At 38.4% G+C, this 15,974-nt stretch overlaps 1 long non-coding RNA gene across 1 annotated transcript; it reads left to right on the forward strand.

Annotated features, from left to right (window-relative positions):
* Positions 1-1,205: 1,205 nt before the first annotated feature.
* On the forward strand, positions 1,206-5,144 carry LOC103922513. The gene is made up of 2 exons (XR_663886.1): positions 1,206-2,819; positions 4,851-5,144. It is a non-coding gene; the product is annotated as an uncharacterized LOC103922513 (long non-coding RNA).
* The last annotated feature ends 10,830 nt before the right edge of the window (positions 5,145-15,974 follow it).

Here is a 15,974-nt window from a genome sequence, read left to right on the forward strand (position 1 = left end):
CCGCGGCTGCGGGGCGCAGCGCCGCGGCCTCTTCGTCTGCCGGCAAAACTTTGCCCGGGCGCGCAACTCCGGGGCTGGGCGCTCTTTGCCTTCAGCCCCAGCTAGCGGTTACGGGCTGTGACGGATGCTAAGGGCTTCGTCTTTCCTGCCGAGTCGGTGATCGAGTGGGTAAGGGTATTTTTAGCGCCCGCCACCCAATCGTGGTCCTATTTTTAGCTCTCGATAGTTCCCACCTAGTAATGAAGGGCAAATAAGCCTTATTTAAGAATGAAACTTAGACACGGTACTGGGGATGCTGCTGTGGCATACAGTGTGTGTCTGTGCGTGCTGGATGCCATTTTTCTGATCGATTTTCTTTGAGTTACAGAAATGTCTCCAGCAGCAAATACTATGGTTGGAGCTTCAAATCAAGCAAATACTAAGTTACAGACATCGCAGGATTCAGGGGAAAAAAAAAAACAAAAAAACAAAAACAAACCCCAAGACAGTCATTTCATTTTCTTTGTTCACCTCCTACTTGCTGTCTAGGTCTTTGGGGAATGGGAAACATCTGACAGAAAACAGATTTAGGCACATTCTTAAAAAAATAAATGTCTAATTTTGACAGGATAGATTGTGTGATTGTCTATTGGGTAAATCCCTCTTAGTTCACGGATTATTGGTCAGACAGGCAGGAACTTCTTCAGATTCATTCTGCTTTATCATGTCAGACCAGCTGCCGCACACATGTACCAAACCTGTGCACTCAAAACCCCATGCATGTTTCATTGAAGAAAAAAAAAAATGGAGCATGTGAAGAGAGCTGCATTGTTAATGAAAGCAGAATTCCACTCTGTGATGACTGAAATGCTGCTTTTATTTTTTTCACAGCTGGCTGTCAGGTTCTTTATTGTAAGTCCTCTAAGTTCATTAGCTAGTGGTTTAAAATTCATCTGAGGGGGAACTTGAGCCCAGGCTGTGCTATAAGCTAGTCTAATAAAGGTAGCTAATACTGGGCTCCAGCAAACAGTGGCATGCTTAACTTTCTAAGGTTAAGTCAGGTAGTTCAAATGGATTGTACATTTCAGTTTTATTCAGCCATAGTGGAATGCCAACACACAGGATCAAAATGAAGAGTAACAGATTTGGGTTTTTTTCTCCCTGCGGTTGCCACTGATGTAAATTCTAAAAGCTATATTCTCTTCTTGCTTTCATTGACAGAAATTTCATTCACTGGAGCTGGCAGGGTTGCACACTACAATACTATATATTTGAGAGGAGAATCTGACTCAGAAGTCCAACTCAGCGCTTGACTACCCTTGTTCCCTGGGAGATTTTCAGGTGGCGGAAGAAAGGGTTGAGATAGGCATATTACTGGGGTTACTCCAGGGGGAAGGGTGATATTCTCCTCCCCCTTCATTACTAACTATATACTTCAGCACTTCTGTGGGGAGTTTGCAATACAGACGTGTCTGGTGATAAGTCTGAAATAAACATGGTGCCTGTTTTCTGGAAACATAACTGAATCGTTGGGCGGTATGCATGCACATACTCTGCTGTAGACCTCACGTAATCCCTCTTGAATCCCAACACGTGCTCACTTGCTCGCTCTTACTATGTTTCTTGTTCTTGCCTTTTCTGTCATAGTGGCTGTTAACTGTTGCCAGTTTGCTGCAGTTCTTATCTCCTACAGCTAGGAGAACAGAGCATTCTTCTGAGCATAAATTATTTTGGACTGGAACATGAATTAAATACTGTTTTACCCTCTGAAATTAAGGATTACTTAAAACAAGTAGATACTTGGTACAAGATGGGAAATAGTTTATAGTCTGTTTTAGGAAAAAAATAGAGTAACAATAACCTTTTAAAGTTTTAAAGTCTTTTTTTTTTCTTCAAAGTAAAGATTTTCTTAGTACGTGGATAAAAAGAAACTTTGGAAAGAACATAATAAGCTTCAAAAAGGTGTGCAAAGTGTTTTTGACTAATCCTGCAAAAACCTATGCCTGGGCATAACTTTACTTATGTGAACACCACTATTAAGCTTGGCATTGAACTAAGAAGGGGTTACTCAGGCGAGTAAACTTATGACGAGGCATAAGTAATATTAGGCCAGAAAACTCTGGCCTAATATTTGTGAGTATGAAGAAGAAAGTTTCCTAAGTCTTGTTTACGCCAATTCAGATTATTCAGGAAGAGATTACATTGAAAACAATCTGATTTATATGTACAATTAATTTGTAACTTGCTAATTATAAAGACAGTTACAACTTTTTACAGAGCTGTAATAAGAAAGAAACTTCTGGTTTTACAAGAACCTATATTAATAAGTCCTTTGCTGGCACATTTATTGAGGAAAAAGGACACAGGATGAAAATTCCACTGGAAAAAGGTCAGGGAGGAACAGAAGATACCTCCTGAAGAAAATGTATCTCACTGAAGACTTTCTTCCTCCTTTGCAAGAAAGGACTAACAGAAATAAGGAGTATTTAACACTTTGCTAAAAAGGTGGATTTGGTGGGGGAATACATCTTGCGTCTCTGCCCCACTCTCTATTAAATAAATACTTTTGGAAGATAACTACAAATTGAACCTGTGGACTTACGATTAAAAAAGTGCATTGGGGAATTGTAGGAAGGCCTAGAAAAACCTTCTCAACGAGTGGTGTAACCTTCTTGACAGTCAGAAGGTTAGTAAAAGACACTGATGAAAGCAGAGGAGTCAGTATCTCAAAGAAGTTTGTCACAGCAAGTGAGGAGTGTCTGATACTACAGACTCCTTCATAGTCACAAGCATGGCTTCAGTAGATGCTCTTCTAGACACAGAAGCTGATGATGCAACTGGTAGGATCCTCTTTTATTTGATGTATTTGACTTGTAATAAGTTTCATAGTTCTGGTCTGTTTGGGTTTTTTTATGGTGGCTTTGTAATCTAACGGGTGCTTAACACCAATTCAGTCCCGATGGGAACAGCTGCAGTTTAATGCTGGCCTACGCAAAGACTGAATTTGGTTTATGAAGTCTGTGATCTTTTAACTTTGAAACAAAGTTCAAGGGAAACATTCAAGGCATAAGGATTTTAGTGCCCATAACTTGATAGTATGTTCATGCTGCTTGAACTTTAAACTGATGTTCTTTCTTTAATAATTAATTTTAAAAAGAACGAAATAACTCATTTTAAACAAGTTTGGTGTAAATAATCCTAGTGTGTCTCATTTTCCATTTCTAATATTCACAGATCAGAAGTAAGGTCATTCAACAAAAGTTCCGCTCTGGAAAGATGAAATAACTAGCCTTAGGGAAGGTGGATTAAAGAAATCTGAGCAACCTGATCTAGTTGAAGATGTCCCTGCCCATGGCAGGGGAGTTGGACTAGATGACCTTTAGAGGTCCCTTCCAACCCAAACTGTTCTATGATTCTATAAATACTAGTACTTTTTGCAACAAGTGGCGTTTTACTTGAAACTATCAACATTGGATTAGAGCATCTCAGAAAACTGAAGAGATCATTTAGTGATTTATGTAATGTTACACACAAATTCAGTGATTGCTAGTATCCTTATGCCTTTGTTACCCACACCAAGAAAAACAATGCATCAAGAACAAGGTGAGGGAGCAGCTATGGAGATTAATTTACTGCTTGTTAAGTTAAAATGTCAGTTATCATGCACCTACCATTTTGGTGACAGGGGGATTTGGGTACTCAATGATTGCAGGACTGGACCATTCTTAAGGTCAGTGAAGAAAGCTCTCTTGAGTGTTACTATCCCTCCTGCTCTTCTTTCTCTTCCTTTTGAAACTGTTCTCTCGGCCCAGTGGGTTGCTTTTTCCTGGGCGCTTTATGTGGTGAGGTCCAAAGGTGCCCTGACTACCCCTCCAACAGACTCCTGGGTTGGAAGGGAGCCTCCAGCAGGCAAGAAGAGGGCCCCAGCAGTCTCGCCCTCACTCTTCTGTGCCTGTCCTGCCTGCTAACACCTGACACGAGTTGGGATAACACAGGGACTGGTGCCAAGCCGGTAACTAGCACCTACCGTATCAGGGAAGAAAGTTGCATTCACCCCCTTCTCACCAATCTCTGTTCTGTGCTAGATGCATTTGGGTTTTTGTACTTTTTCCCAGTTTCCCGTGTTCTTGGCCCAATTGTTTCGTTGCTAAAAACTCATTTTTGTTACTAGTGAAGAAGGCAGAGAGGAAGTCTGACATTGCTGAGGCGCCAGGGCCCTAGAGCAGCAAGATACAGCTGACTTCACTAGGACTGCACACATGCTTAAACTTATGTGTTAACTACTTTTCTGAATGAGATGGCAATGAAAATGGGAAAAAACAATGTTCGTATGCTAGATCTGCCTCAGCTGCATTAGGTCCAAACAGTTCTGTAAAGACAGCTCTGTGAGTGCTCAAAAGAATAATGAATTCGAGAGTAATCCTTGACCAAAATCTGTAAGATCAGTGAAGTCACTTATGGAAGAACTAAGGAATGCAGCTACTTATGATTATTTTTTTTCAATCCAATACTTGTTAAATAGTACAGCCATTGCAGAATTGGAGGATGGGATCTATCAGTAAGAATCTTATTTTGGAGGCTTTTCAAATTGACCCTGGATTTTGGTTTGAGCGGTGTAAGAATCTAGTTGAAGAGTGTTACTCTCTTAGTGCATTTTCTAGAATACAAATTTTACATATAAGAACGGAACTATCTTTTGATAATCAGATTGAAGATCTCATCAGCTTTTTCAGCATATGATTGTTCTTGATGATGTTTTGTTTTTTAGTTTTAAAATGATAATGTTAAATGCTCTATTAAAGATTGTTTTATCTAATAAGTGAACCCCCTGTTGTGAATTCAGACTAATGGAATCATTGTTTTTGTCACAGGTGATCCTTGGACTTCTTTTTGTGCCCCGAGAGGAAATGGGTAGCCCGACAAAGATTTGACTCAAGGGAGATAACTGGTAGAAGATCAAGGTGTAGCGCAAATTCAGGGTTCTGATGAAAACTGAGATGTTGATGGCAATGAACATTATTTCAGACATGAATAACTTCCAGTATTAAAAATGGTAAGCCGTCTGGGAGAAGGGAAAATGTCTAGTGGAGATGCTGAACTTTGCCAATTGTTGAACAGAACTGAGTATAAAAAATACAGTTTAAATAAAGCTATTCCTCAGACTGGTTTTGATTGAATAATTTACTGAATCAAAGGTTTACTTCAGAAACCTGTTTAAATGGCACTGTGCTGTCAATGGCCGAAGGTAGAGATGAGTATGTCACATAATTAATACTCTATTCTTACTAATATGTCTGTAAAACTCAGCTATTTATTCTTTCTGCAAGATTCTGCATTCTGAAGTTTTTAGAGGCACTGCTTTTTCTAGTTTGCTGCTGCCAGCAGACAATGGTACTGATAGGCTATTGCTCTCTCTCTTAGGTTATTTTTTGGAGGAGTTCTCCCTTTTCCTATTAAGATTTATTTCATCTTAATCTTTTTGTTAGCAACTTCTGATCTGCTTCTACTCTTAGCCCTTTTCTATCTCTTTTTATACTAGCCACTTTCTTATCTTCTTATAACATAGATACTTTGTGTCTTTCTAGTATAAGACATCAGCAGCAAGTCTAGTTTAGCGACAGAAAATGCTACCAACAGTCATCCAATGCTGATATGACAACGTCCATTCTGTTTCTACAATGAGGCTTGCTTTCCTAGGGCAATAAAAATGTTGCATGTCAATTCAGTGCTGTGCATCACAGTTTAATTTTGCAACCTCAGTAAGAACCTTGTCACCCTTGCTGTTGGCAATTTTTCTTCTACTCACATCCATGACCTGCCTCAAATTCCACATTTTCCACTCCTGAGAAACAATTACCAACCTCTGTTTCAGGAGGACAAGCGTTACTATGAATTCTTCAGGATAACAGAACACAATTTGTTGATGTTTTAGTGTTTGCTTATTTAATGAACAAATAAACATGTATTTAAAGTGTAGTTAAATAATGCTTGGGACTATAATACAAATGCTGCTACTAAAGAAGTGTTCTTTCAAAATCCTGGAGTCAAAGATGGGCAGTATTACAGTTCAGTGGGATAATCCAGGTTCCTACCTTACGTGACAAAATAAAGGTCTGATTATCTTCTTTGTTTTGAGGATGGATAAAATATGCAAAAAAACCCCTTACCAATACCCTTAAATTCAGATGATAAGCAGGCTGCAAACTTTTTAATCTTTTCTTTTTCAAGTAGAGCAGAAATGAGGGTATAATCAGTAAATCTGTTTATATCTTTTAAATAGTGACTTCTGTAGTTTCTAAATACTTTTGTGGTAATAAACAACCAGTAAGTGTACAAAGTTTTGTGTCCTATAGTTCTTTTTTTTTTTAATGAAGCTTGTTATCTGTAAAGAGAAGGCAAACTTATACTCCTTCCTTGAAGAAACACCTTGCACCAGAACTAAGACATTTTTCAGCTCATTCTTTCCATTTTATAAATGATCTAATATAGTACCAGGTCGTATCATTAACTATTCTTCAAAAAGCATATCTATTACCTTATTGATGATCATAAAAATGCAGCTTTTGATTATCTCAGAGTCCTATACTTGAGTTAGGGACCTGAATTAGGTTGTTGGGGTTTGGGGCAGGGGGGAGGCTGGGGTTTTTTTGATCATGGGGGACTCCTCATCTTTTCCGTTGCTACGGTTCTAAAAAGGCCTTCAACGCTTCACTCGGACTCTCTAACCGCCCCTAACTCCTAAGGTCCCCTGCTCTCCAAAAGAGCAAATAGAAGCAGCTGATTTCAAATCCCACTGTGTGTGACCAAGCACTGGAATTCTCTATTCAAATACATACTAAGCAGCTGGAAAGGTTTACGGGTGGTTTCAGGTTAATTAAATTTTATTTTTCTCTCCACACCTTTAAACGGATTATTTGGCTACATTTGTTGTATAAGTTGGGCAGGATATGTAATTTTTCCATTTAGGCCTACAGAAACCCCATTCTACATGATGTGTACATGTGATTCTATGTGTGATGCTGAAATACAAGGTCTATTTGTATCATATCACATTGACTTTGCTTTTGGGGTGCAGATGCAGGGTTGGCAAAACTAACTGGCCTTCAGGGAGAGGTTACCAAGCAGAAGTATTCTGCCCTTGTGCTGACAAAGGTCAGCTCCTCCCTTGGTGCTTGGTGTCGTGTGAGGTCAGTCAGCAGCATTGCTTTTGTTAGTAGGTCATTTCAGCTGAACCTGAGTATTAGCCTAGTGTGGTTATAGTGCAACACTCAGTACTACGTTATTTAGCCAGACAAGATGGCCAAAGTGATGAATGGGCATGAGTACAGGAATCAGCCTTGAAAACTGGTATCCAGTCACACCTGAGAGAAGTTTCAGCAGGTACCTATCTTTGTGTGTGTTTTGGGGAAGAATCGTCAATGTTCTTTCCCCCCTGGGTAGTAGCTATGGATTTCATTTGATGTTCCTGTTTTCCAGACTGAGTGATGAGCAGTTTTCCACTCCATAGTCTTACTTGATTTTTAAGGACGCATTCCACTCCCTGTCCATGTTGGGGAGAAAAGAAGTGATTTCATTTTCAGAGGTGAAAGAATATTCTTAGCCCAATACAGTTAGGGTATGGACTTCTCTGTGTTAGAGATATTGAAAGAAAGGTGCCTCTTTATGTGAATTCTCCTCATTAACAGCCACTATTTGCCCCTCCAGTCAAACATCACAAAGTCGCTCGTAAAATGAAGCATTGCAATGCCTTTTTATCCTCCTTCAGTGCTCTTTGGATTTTTTTTTTTTTCTTCCTTAAGTAACAGCATGCATAGACTTATTTTGAGACTGGATATTGTTGAAAATATGGGACTTTCATATCATGAAGAATTGAAGTTTGCATAAATGCAAATGAATCAGTTACTTCAGTTGCATTTTTATTTCATTTTGGATGAAGAATTAATGGCCTGTAAATAAATAAAAAAAAAACCCTGTTTTTATTAACAGTTTATGTGTATTTTGCGTTGATATGTTCTGTCTTAATTATAGTAATTATTTACATTAAAGGTATGTCTCCAGATTATCTCTGGCTGTGTAATTCTGGGGTCTACCTTCTGTAATTTGAGTATTGTAATGTAATGCCTGCACCTAACATGCAGGTTCACATAATTGCAACTTACTTTACAAAACCTAGGTTCTTCCCCACATTTCCATTATGCCATATTACATCCCCCAACCTTCCCTGAATCTGTGTTACTGAATTAGTTCTCGCTTAGAACAAAGGATTGAAAGGGACCTTCTCGATCAAGTCCCATTTCCAGGTGTAATAGGTGTTCGTACAAATCCTTTCAGAATCACCCTTCACCCCCAGTTACAGCTTTTTCTCCTTATTCCAACTCAAGAAGGGTATTCTCACTGCCTAAATGTATTTTCTGTCAGTTTGTATGCTTTTGCTATTGTACTGATGTTACTTAACATTACTTAACATCTCTGTATTCTTGTAATGAGTGAGAATAAAAACATCATCTCTTGGCTGTCATTGTGCTGGTCAAAAAAAGGCAGAAATTAAATTCTGTTAGTCTATTTACAAAATAATCTTTCCCCTTCTGCAAGACCACTACCCCCAGGAGTATGCCTCATCTCTGGAAATACCTTCCCTAAAAGCGAGATCCTAGTTTTACTGAAATCAATAGTAAACCTCTTACCAAAGTGAGTGCCTGTCTTCTTTCACTTTTTTGGCTGTAATGCTTGCCCATGAGTAAGAAGGCTGCTATGCTGCTAACAATCTTAAACCCAAAGTGCGGTAAGCAGAGAAGTCTTTACCATAACTTTGGGGTCAGAACAGGATTTTTGTTGGATCACTGATATCCTTGCGATAAAGCTGTTACAGATCAGGGTCATAAGTGTCTGATCTATATATCCTGAGGTGGGTACATCATGGGAAGCCACTTACAATTTCACGTATAGTAGGTATGCGAACTATTAAGTCTGAGAATTGATGCTTCAAGAACACCCCTGGGAGTAAAGAAAACACAAGAGACCCTCTACTACTGCAATGCTGTCCTTTCTAGGGTTTTGGGTATGTGGGGGGTTTTTTGTTTAACAAACGGATATTATGTTACATAGGTCAAGGACAGTTTGCTTGTACTAGACTTGTCTGGTCAGATCACGTCAGTTTATCTTTGGTATTATCTTTGTCCTCTTCTGCTTTCTAGAAACTCGTAGTTCTTTAATATGTTCATTAAGCAGAATAAATTTCAGAATTGGGGTTTTGCTGCTATAGCCTCATTGTATGGATTATCTGGTGGTTCTGTTGCCAAATACGACATCATCATATATATGTATGATGTTCCTTCGGAAATTTCTCTTACCAATCTGCCTCTCTCTAACCACTATCTTTTCAGCTCTCCTCTTGATTTTTTTTTCTTGTCTAAGGAACTGTACTGTTGAGAATCTCTGCAGGGCCTCATAAACCCATCTTATTCTCCCTTCCTGATGATGTAACACATTTCAACACCTGTTGCTAAGCATTTTCTTAGTATTGGCTGTGTCTTGTTTTAGGAATATACAGAAACACGTTTATATCAAAGCATATGTAAATCCTACTGGTTTTTACCATGTTGCAGAAGGTACTTGTACCAAAGGTTGTTCCATTTTGTCGTATACCTTGCTTTTATGAATTTACAGATGTAGATGCACCTAGAAACATCTCCTCTAATTATTTGGGTATTTTTGCAGAAAGTACCTTTTCATTTTCTTTTTTTTTGTTTTCCCCTAATGCAGCATCCACTGGCACATCGTAACTCATATTTTTGTATATTGCTTGTGAATATACACACTTTCTCTAGAAAGGAGGATCTCATATGTAGGAGAACAATATTCAGTATGTCTGACAGGAAGGAAGGACAGTAATGTTTCCTTATCTTTCCTCCACCTAGACACAGGTGGTGGGTTTAGTTCATGGTATAAATTAGAACAGCATCAATGTTTCTGTAATTCATGCTTATTGCAACAGCTCCCACAGGGATTTTTGTATCAATGAGTGTCACGTAAACATAGCTTTCACTGGCCAAGCTCATTCTAACTATTCTGCATGTAAGCGTCCAGGACTACAGAGTCAACAGTAATCCCCATCAGGCTGGGTAAAACAGCTTTGCATCTCCTCTGTGTACTGCTAAGTATGGAGAAGACAGCAGAACCAAGTTTCTGTCTTAGCATATATATTAAATACCTAATGTAGAGCTCAAAATGCAGTCAGATTTTCTTGCACTTTCTTGCAGCAAAGGTTTTCGAGCATTGTTTTTAGCAAATAATTGGGCATTTCTTTTGCAGCTTCTTTTACAAATTTGTGTACGTTCTACTCCTGGTTTTTGCAGCTCTTCTCCCGATTCCTTTTTCTCTTGCCCATGCAGTGTATCCCACTACTGGGAATCTCTGCAGTGCCTGATAAGTTTGTCAGCTATGAACATTTTGTTAGTTGCTGGAAACCTGCCTCAATTTTCATAGTTTTCATGGCATAATACTTGTCTTGTTCATAGACACTCTCCTCCAACAGTATTTTGTATCTACCTAACATACCAACTTTTGTTCAATTATCTTTGGACGTTCCTAGGAATTTGTCCTGCTTGTGTTCATCATACATTTGCATTTTTTCTTTGGACCATCCATACCCACTGGGTGTTATGCTGAAGATGGCATGAAGATGACCACTCCTGTATCGAAGAATAACTTTGCACTATCCTTGTTAAATAGTTTGCGGATTTCTTTTTTCTTTTTTCCCTGCATTTTTCCATTGAGGGTAGATCTGTCAGGTTTTGTCTGAAAGGCTATTGTTTTAGAGTTGTTATTGACCTGGGTCTCTCCCTTATAGGATCCATTACACATTCTGTGAAAGCTTTTTTAATATGCTCTATAATAATAGAATACTGAGATACTGCACCGTTCGTAGGGGCGTTACAAATACTAGCATTTTAAAAGGAGGTTGAGTGCTGCTTTTGCAATTATTCATGGTAGGAATGTCTAATGCATACTTAGTGACAATCTAGAGGAGGTTATACAGTTGTACAAAGCTTGCCCTTGCACCTTGTTAATACTGCCTGCAGTGATCGTTGTCTAAAAGATGCCCTAAAGATATGGCTGAATCTGACAAACATGTAAATGCATAAGTATGAATGGAAAAAAAGAAAATAAGCTAAGTTGAAGCAACCTAGTGGAGGTAGAATTTGCAATCTGCTTGTTGTCAGTGCTTGTTTTGTACTGGGGTATCCCATTCGTCACAAATAGTGACGCATCCCTTCATTGTAAGCTTTTCTAGTGGGTCTTCTCTTTCACTTTTCTCAAGCTATTGCAGTGACAGGGCTTTGCTGCCAGAATGCTTACTGCAGTCTAGCTGCCTGAGCACATCTTTCCTGTGCAGAGATAACTTCATAGACTACCACCAAAGCAGTGAATTGATTTCTATGATCTTTTGCTTATATTCAGATATTCATGTTATCTCCTGTCCCCATATTTACTCAGAAAACTTTCTTGATCAGATTCAAATTTCACAGAGATTTCAGCTGTTTGTATCTTTTGAATTGCTGACCATTCCTTGTGATGACTGGGCAGAATGTTTGCTTACTTTACTCAAAAACATGAAACTTGCTTGTCTTGCAAATAAATCTCCAAATCATGAATTTGCTTGTGTCGTTCTTTGGTCTACTCTCTTACACAGGTATTCCAATGAAGTAAATGGCATTTCCAGTAGCAACACTGGGTGGCAGCTCCAGTGTATGTTTAATTTAAGTTAAAACCCATTCTGATGACATATTTATTAACATTATTTTAAGAATTTATTTCGTGGGAGCATTTCTGCATATTCATGTGATAAGTACAAATGTAGTATGTGACCAACTACTTTTTCTAGAAACACTAAAAAATGGACATTTTTAGTACATTGGAATGTTACTGGAAATAAAGGACTGTCTAATGATCATCTGTAAATTAATATTATGCCTTCTATATTTAGAAACTCTGAGCTGCTACTGAGGTAAGGAAAGAGTCAGATGAGCTGACAAGTTAGGAATGCAGTATAACTGGAAAAGTTAGATTAATATGTCAGCTATGGTAGGGCACTAATTAGGCAGTAATCCTAAACCCAACCTTCCTCTCACAGGTCTAAGTGTGGAGTTAGTTATTAGAAGTAAGCTACTAGTCTCTTTGTACGTGTACCTACATGGTTACTTAGGGCTGGAGTCTGTCTGTCCTACCAGAGACTGTTCTCAGGCTTAGAAGCCCCACACTTCACCCAGTGATTACAGCTGCAGTAATTACAGTACTCGTGGTGGACAGAAAGGGCCTCACTGCAAACTTTCAGTCATTCTAGGTGATTTTAGTCCACAAGGTGTAATTCAGCTAGCAGCCTCCAAATGGTGCTGTTCTCTCTCATGCTTTCTCGCTTTCTCTTATTTCTCTTGCTCCTGGAAAATAAATTGGACCCTTCAGAGCCCAGAAAATTTTGGGTTGAGTTTTTTTGCAGTTAGTGTCATTTGATAAGTATCCTGATTTTGATAAGTACCCTGACTTATTTGCCCCGAAATTAATTATTCAACTTAGTTTTTAGCTCCAACTTGGAATTCTCCTCAGCCACCATGGAGAACATTCAAGGATACCTCTGCACCATCTGTGAGAGATGGACATGCATGGTACTAGACCCCATCATAATCCTTGTCACAAGGAGGCTTTCCAGAAGGACTTGCTCTTTTGTTCAGGACATCTTGATTCCACCAGGCTTCTGACCGTTTTAGATTGCAGTATTAAGGGAATCCATTTGATTCAGTTCTCCTACCTGTTCATTATCCAACAAGGATAATGAAACATTTTGCTGCTCATAACTAAAACAAAACTGCATGTTATCCAGCACACTCTAAAGTACTGAATAATAAATGCAAGTGGACATAGTTCATTTTGTCATTTTCTCTTGCCCTTTATTTCTCTGGAGTTTTCAAGCAGCTTTAGGTTGTTTTTCCAGCTCCTCAACAACAAATGGCAGCAAGCTCTCCAATGTTGTTATTTGTGCTCCTTCAGAAGATCAGACTTAAAAAAATCTTCCACTGAAGTTCTAACGAAAGGGCATCAGTTGCCCTTTTCCTTTTTGTCTTCCAGAACCATCTTCCCAGTCCTCTGTAGACTTCATTGACTCTATATCCATACTCAAAGTTCAGAAGTGACCTTTTTCTTTCAGTCTGTGTCAATATATTGATTACTCAATTTCTGAGCACGTGTACATGTGACCTCCATTTCTTGTTCTCCCAGGGACTTTTGTTTTTAGTACTGTTCTCCTCTTTTTTTGTCCTTCTATCTGTCATGTCTTTCCCTCCATATTTGTTCCTAGCCAAAGCTTATAACTAATTACATTTCATTAGATCCCCTCATAGATCTTGCTTTATGTCATGATTTTTAAGCTGTCAGTGTAGAAAATAGCTAAATCCATTGGCTTCTATTCCTTTTTGCAGACCCTAGGCAATTTTTTCTACACGTATTTTCTACACCAAACCCTACGTCATCTTAAACTGTGACTACACTTAGGAAACAATTACTTTAAGAATTATACTTTAGCACTTCATATTTGTTCTGCCTCTATATCAAATCCCTTCAGTTTGCAAATCGTTGTGAAATACCAGGAATGTTCAGCTATGAAGGTAAGTCTTTTCTACATAGGTAGATAGCCTTGATAGCATTCCAGTTAATAACTACTGCTAATAGTATCTGAAAGAAAGTCCAGCAATAACATAACTTCAGTCAAAACAATTTCAAAAGATAAGAATTTTATAGTAAGTAGAGAAAAAAATAAATTTGAACCATCTGAAATACAGTATTACTCTGCAAGTGTCTTAGGTTTACTGACAAGTGTTCTTAGCTACTTGCTGTTTGAAGTTTTTATTTGGATTATGGCCACTGGAAAAAAAGTCTGCTTGGAGTTAAGCTGTTTAAACCAGTACCTAATGCTCTGTTAATTGTCCAGATAGATTACTTATTTTAATAACTCAGCATTGCCTTCAAAATTTCATGGTGTACTGGCACTGTTCTGAGAGGAGGGACTGTGGAAAAAGGGATTAATATCAGTCTTGAAATTAGTCTCAGTTAAGTGGAGCACATGGTAGAATAATTTTGAACCTGAAACTCATAGGCACCTGAAATTCCCATTTGCTAGTTTTGTGAATCCAGAAAAAAAATCACTGCAAGTTTCCTCTGTCACCAATGTCTTTTACTTATACAGCTAACTATTGTTTGGGTCTGAACTGTTTTCTTTGATACACTGTAAAGCCCTTTGAGCAGTATATACATTACGCAAACTATTGACACCAAAAAGTAGGCAACAGAAGTACGTAATGAAATAAGAAGAGTAAGGCCCTTCTAAGTATGGAACAAAAAATTCCAACCATATGAGATTTTTCAAAATTCTAGTGTTAGAAAAATCTGGACTCAGCTGTAGTTAAAAGTAGTGATTCTCTTTTAAGGACCTGTGTATTCCCTGGAGAGGATTCTGTCCAAACCTAATTGGACATGAGGCCTTTGGCTTTGGAACAGAAGATGCCACAGATGCCAAAGGATCTTAAAGATATGCAGTCTTCAGAGCCTGTGAAGTTCTGCAAGGGTCTGTAATACTTTGTAAATGAGACTTGGACGGTGTAAAAAAATTAGCCCAGGACAAGAAAGATATTAGATCACATGCTGATTTAAGATACAGGTGGAATAGGCAGTTATGTATAGGAATGCCATAGGCAGAGTTAATCATATATTTGAAGAAGAAAAAGGACTAGGGTGACCTCTTTGATTCCCTTCTATACAAACTGAAATAGGAACATGACTTTAAGATCAATTTTTTTCAACTGAAGTAATGCTCAGCATAACCTTGGAAGTATTTTCCAAGAAAATTAAATACCATCTGGAATTGACTGCAGTCTGTTTTATGTTGACCCATATTGTTTGTATCTTTGTTGATATTTCTTTGAGCCATATGCAATGATAAGTAATTTCTTCTCAGCTGAGAACCTATTTCTTCCTTATGTTACAACTGTCTGTCTCCTGTTACAACTACTGTTGTAGTATTCTAAAAGCCCAGTTCCTAAGCCATTTTTGGACTTCACTGTTTGAATGATACTGGCTTCTGTGTAGCATCCCAGTTCTGCTGTTGAGTTTACTTGTTCCAATACTTTGTTATGTTCCCATGAACATTTCCCAGCTTCATTCTGGAAGTGTCTTTTGTCTCAGCAGGGCAGCCGGTGATTCTTTATCTGAAATAACTGTGCAGGAAATATAATCTTCCAAAGCACCTCCGTGCCATACAGAAGCCTTGCACCAGACTATAACTGCAGCTTTTCTGTCAACCGGCGTGGTTTTCCATGGAGAGAACATATAGCTAATGTATTTGATTTCTTTCACCATGTCCTCGATGTTATCTGATCCAACTTGCTATTTTCTGTCACTGCTTTCTTCAGTGCCTCCTCATATTCCCTCTGAGTTTGTCTCATGTCCTTAGCTATTGCATGGATGCCTGTAATGTCCCTGAATTAGTCTCTTAGTTCTTTTGTCAAAGTATTCCACTATTCCACAGTTGACTTTATCCCCAAAAGCATATGAAAAAAATGTGTAATACTGTGTATCATCTAGTGTGCCCAGTGTAGCTGATTCTTCATCTTTTTTTTGTCGATATCCATTTTCCTTATCCAGAATAGTTATTTTGTTTTCACCACCTATTTGATTATTTGATCTTAAATGTTTGTGGTTAAGTGCACAAGATAAGATTCTTCTTATTTCTTAATAGCTATGTTAGGATCTTCAAGATTAATACAAATTGTAGTTGGGAGGGTGCCTTAGGGCTGTGCTATTAACATTTGTCATGACAAGTTCACAATACTTATGCTTATTCCCTTTCTAGGTGTATTTCTGAGTCTGCTGACCAAAATCCATTTTTCTGAAACGTGTATTTTCAAGGACTATATGAATCATTACAAATGTACAATGCTCAGGAATGC

The sequence above is a fragment of the Pygoscelis adeliae genome, unplaced genomic scaffold (assembly GCF_000699105.1).
Source record: "Pygoscelis adeliae isolate BGI_AS28 unplaced genomic scaffold, ASM69910v1 Scaffold167, whole genome shotgun sequence".
In the NCBI taxonomy this organism is placed as follows: Eukaryota; Metazoa; Chordata; class Aves; order Sphenisciformes; family Spheniscidae; genus Pygoscelis; species Pygoscelis adeliae.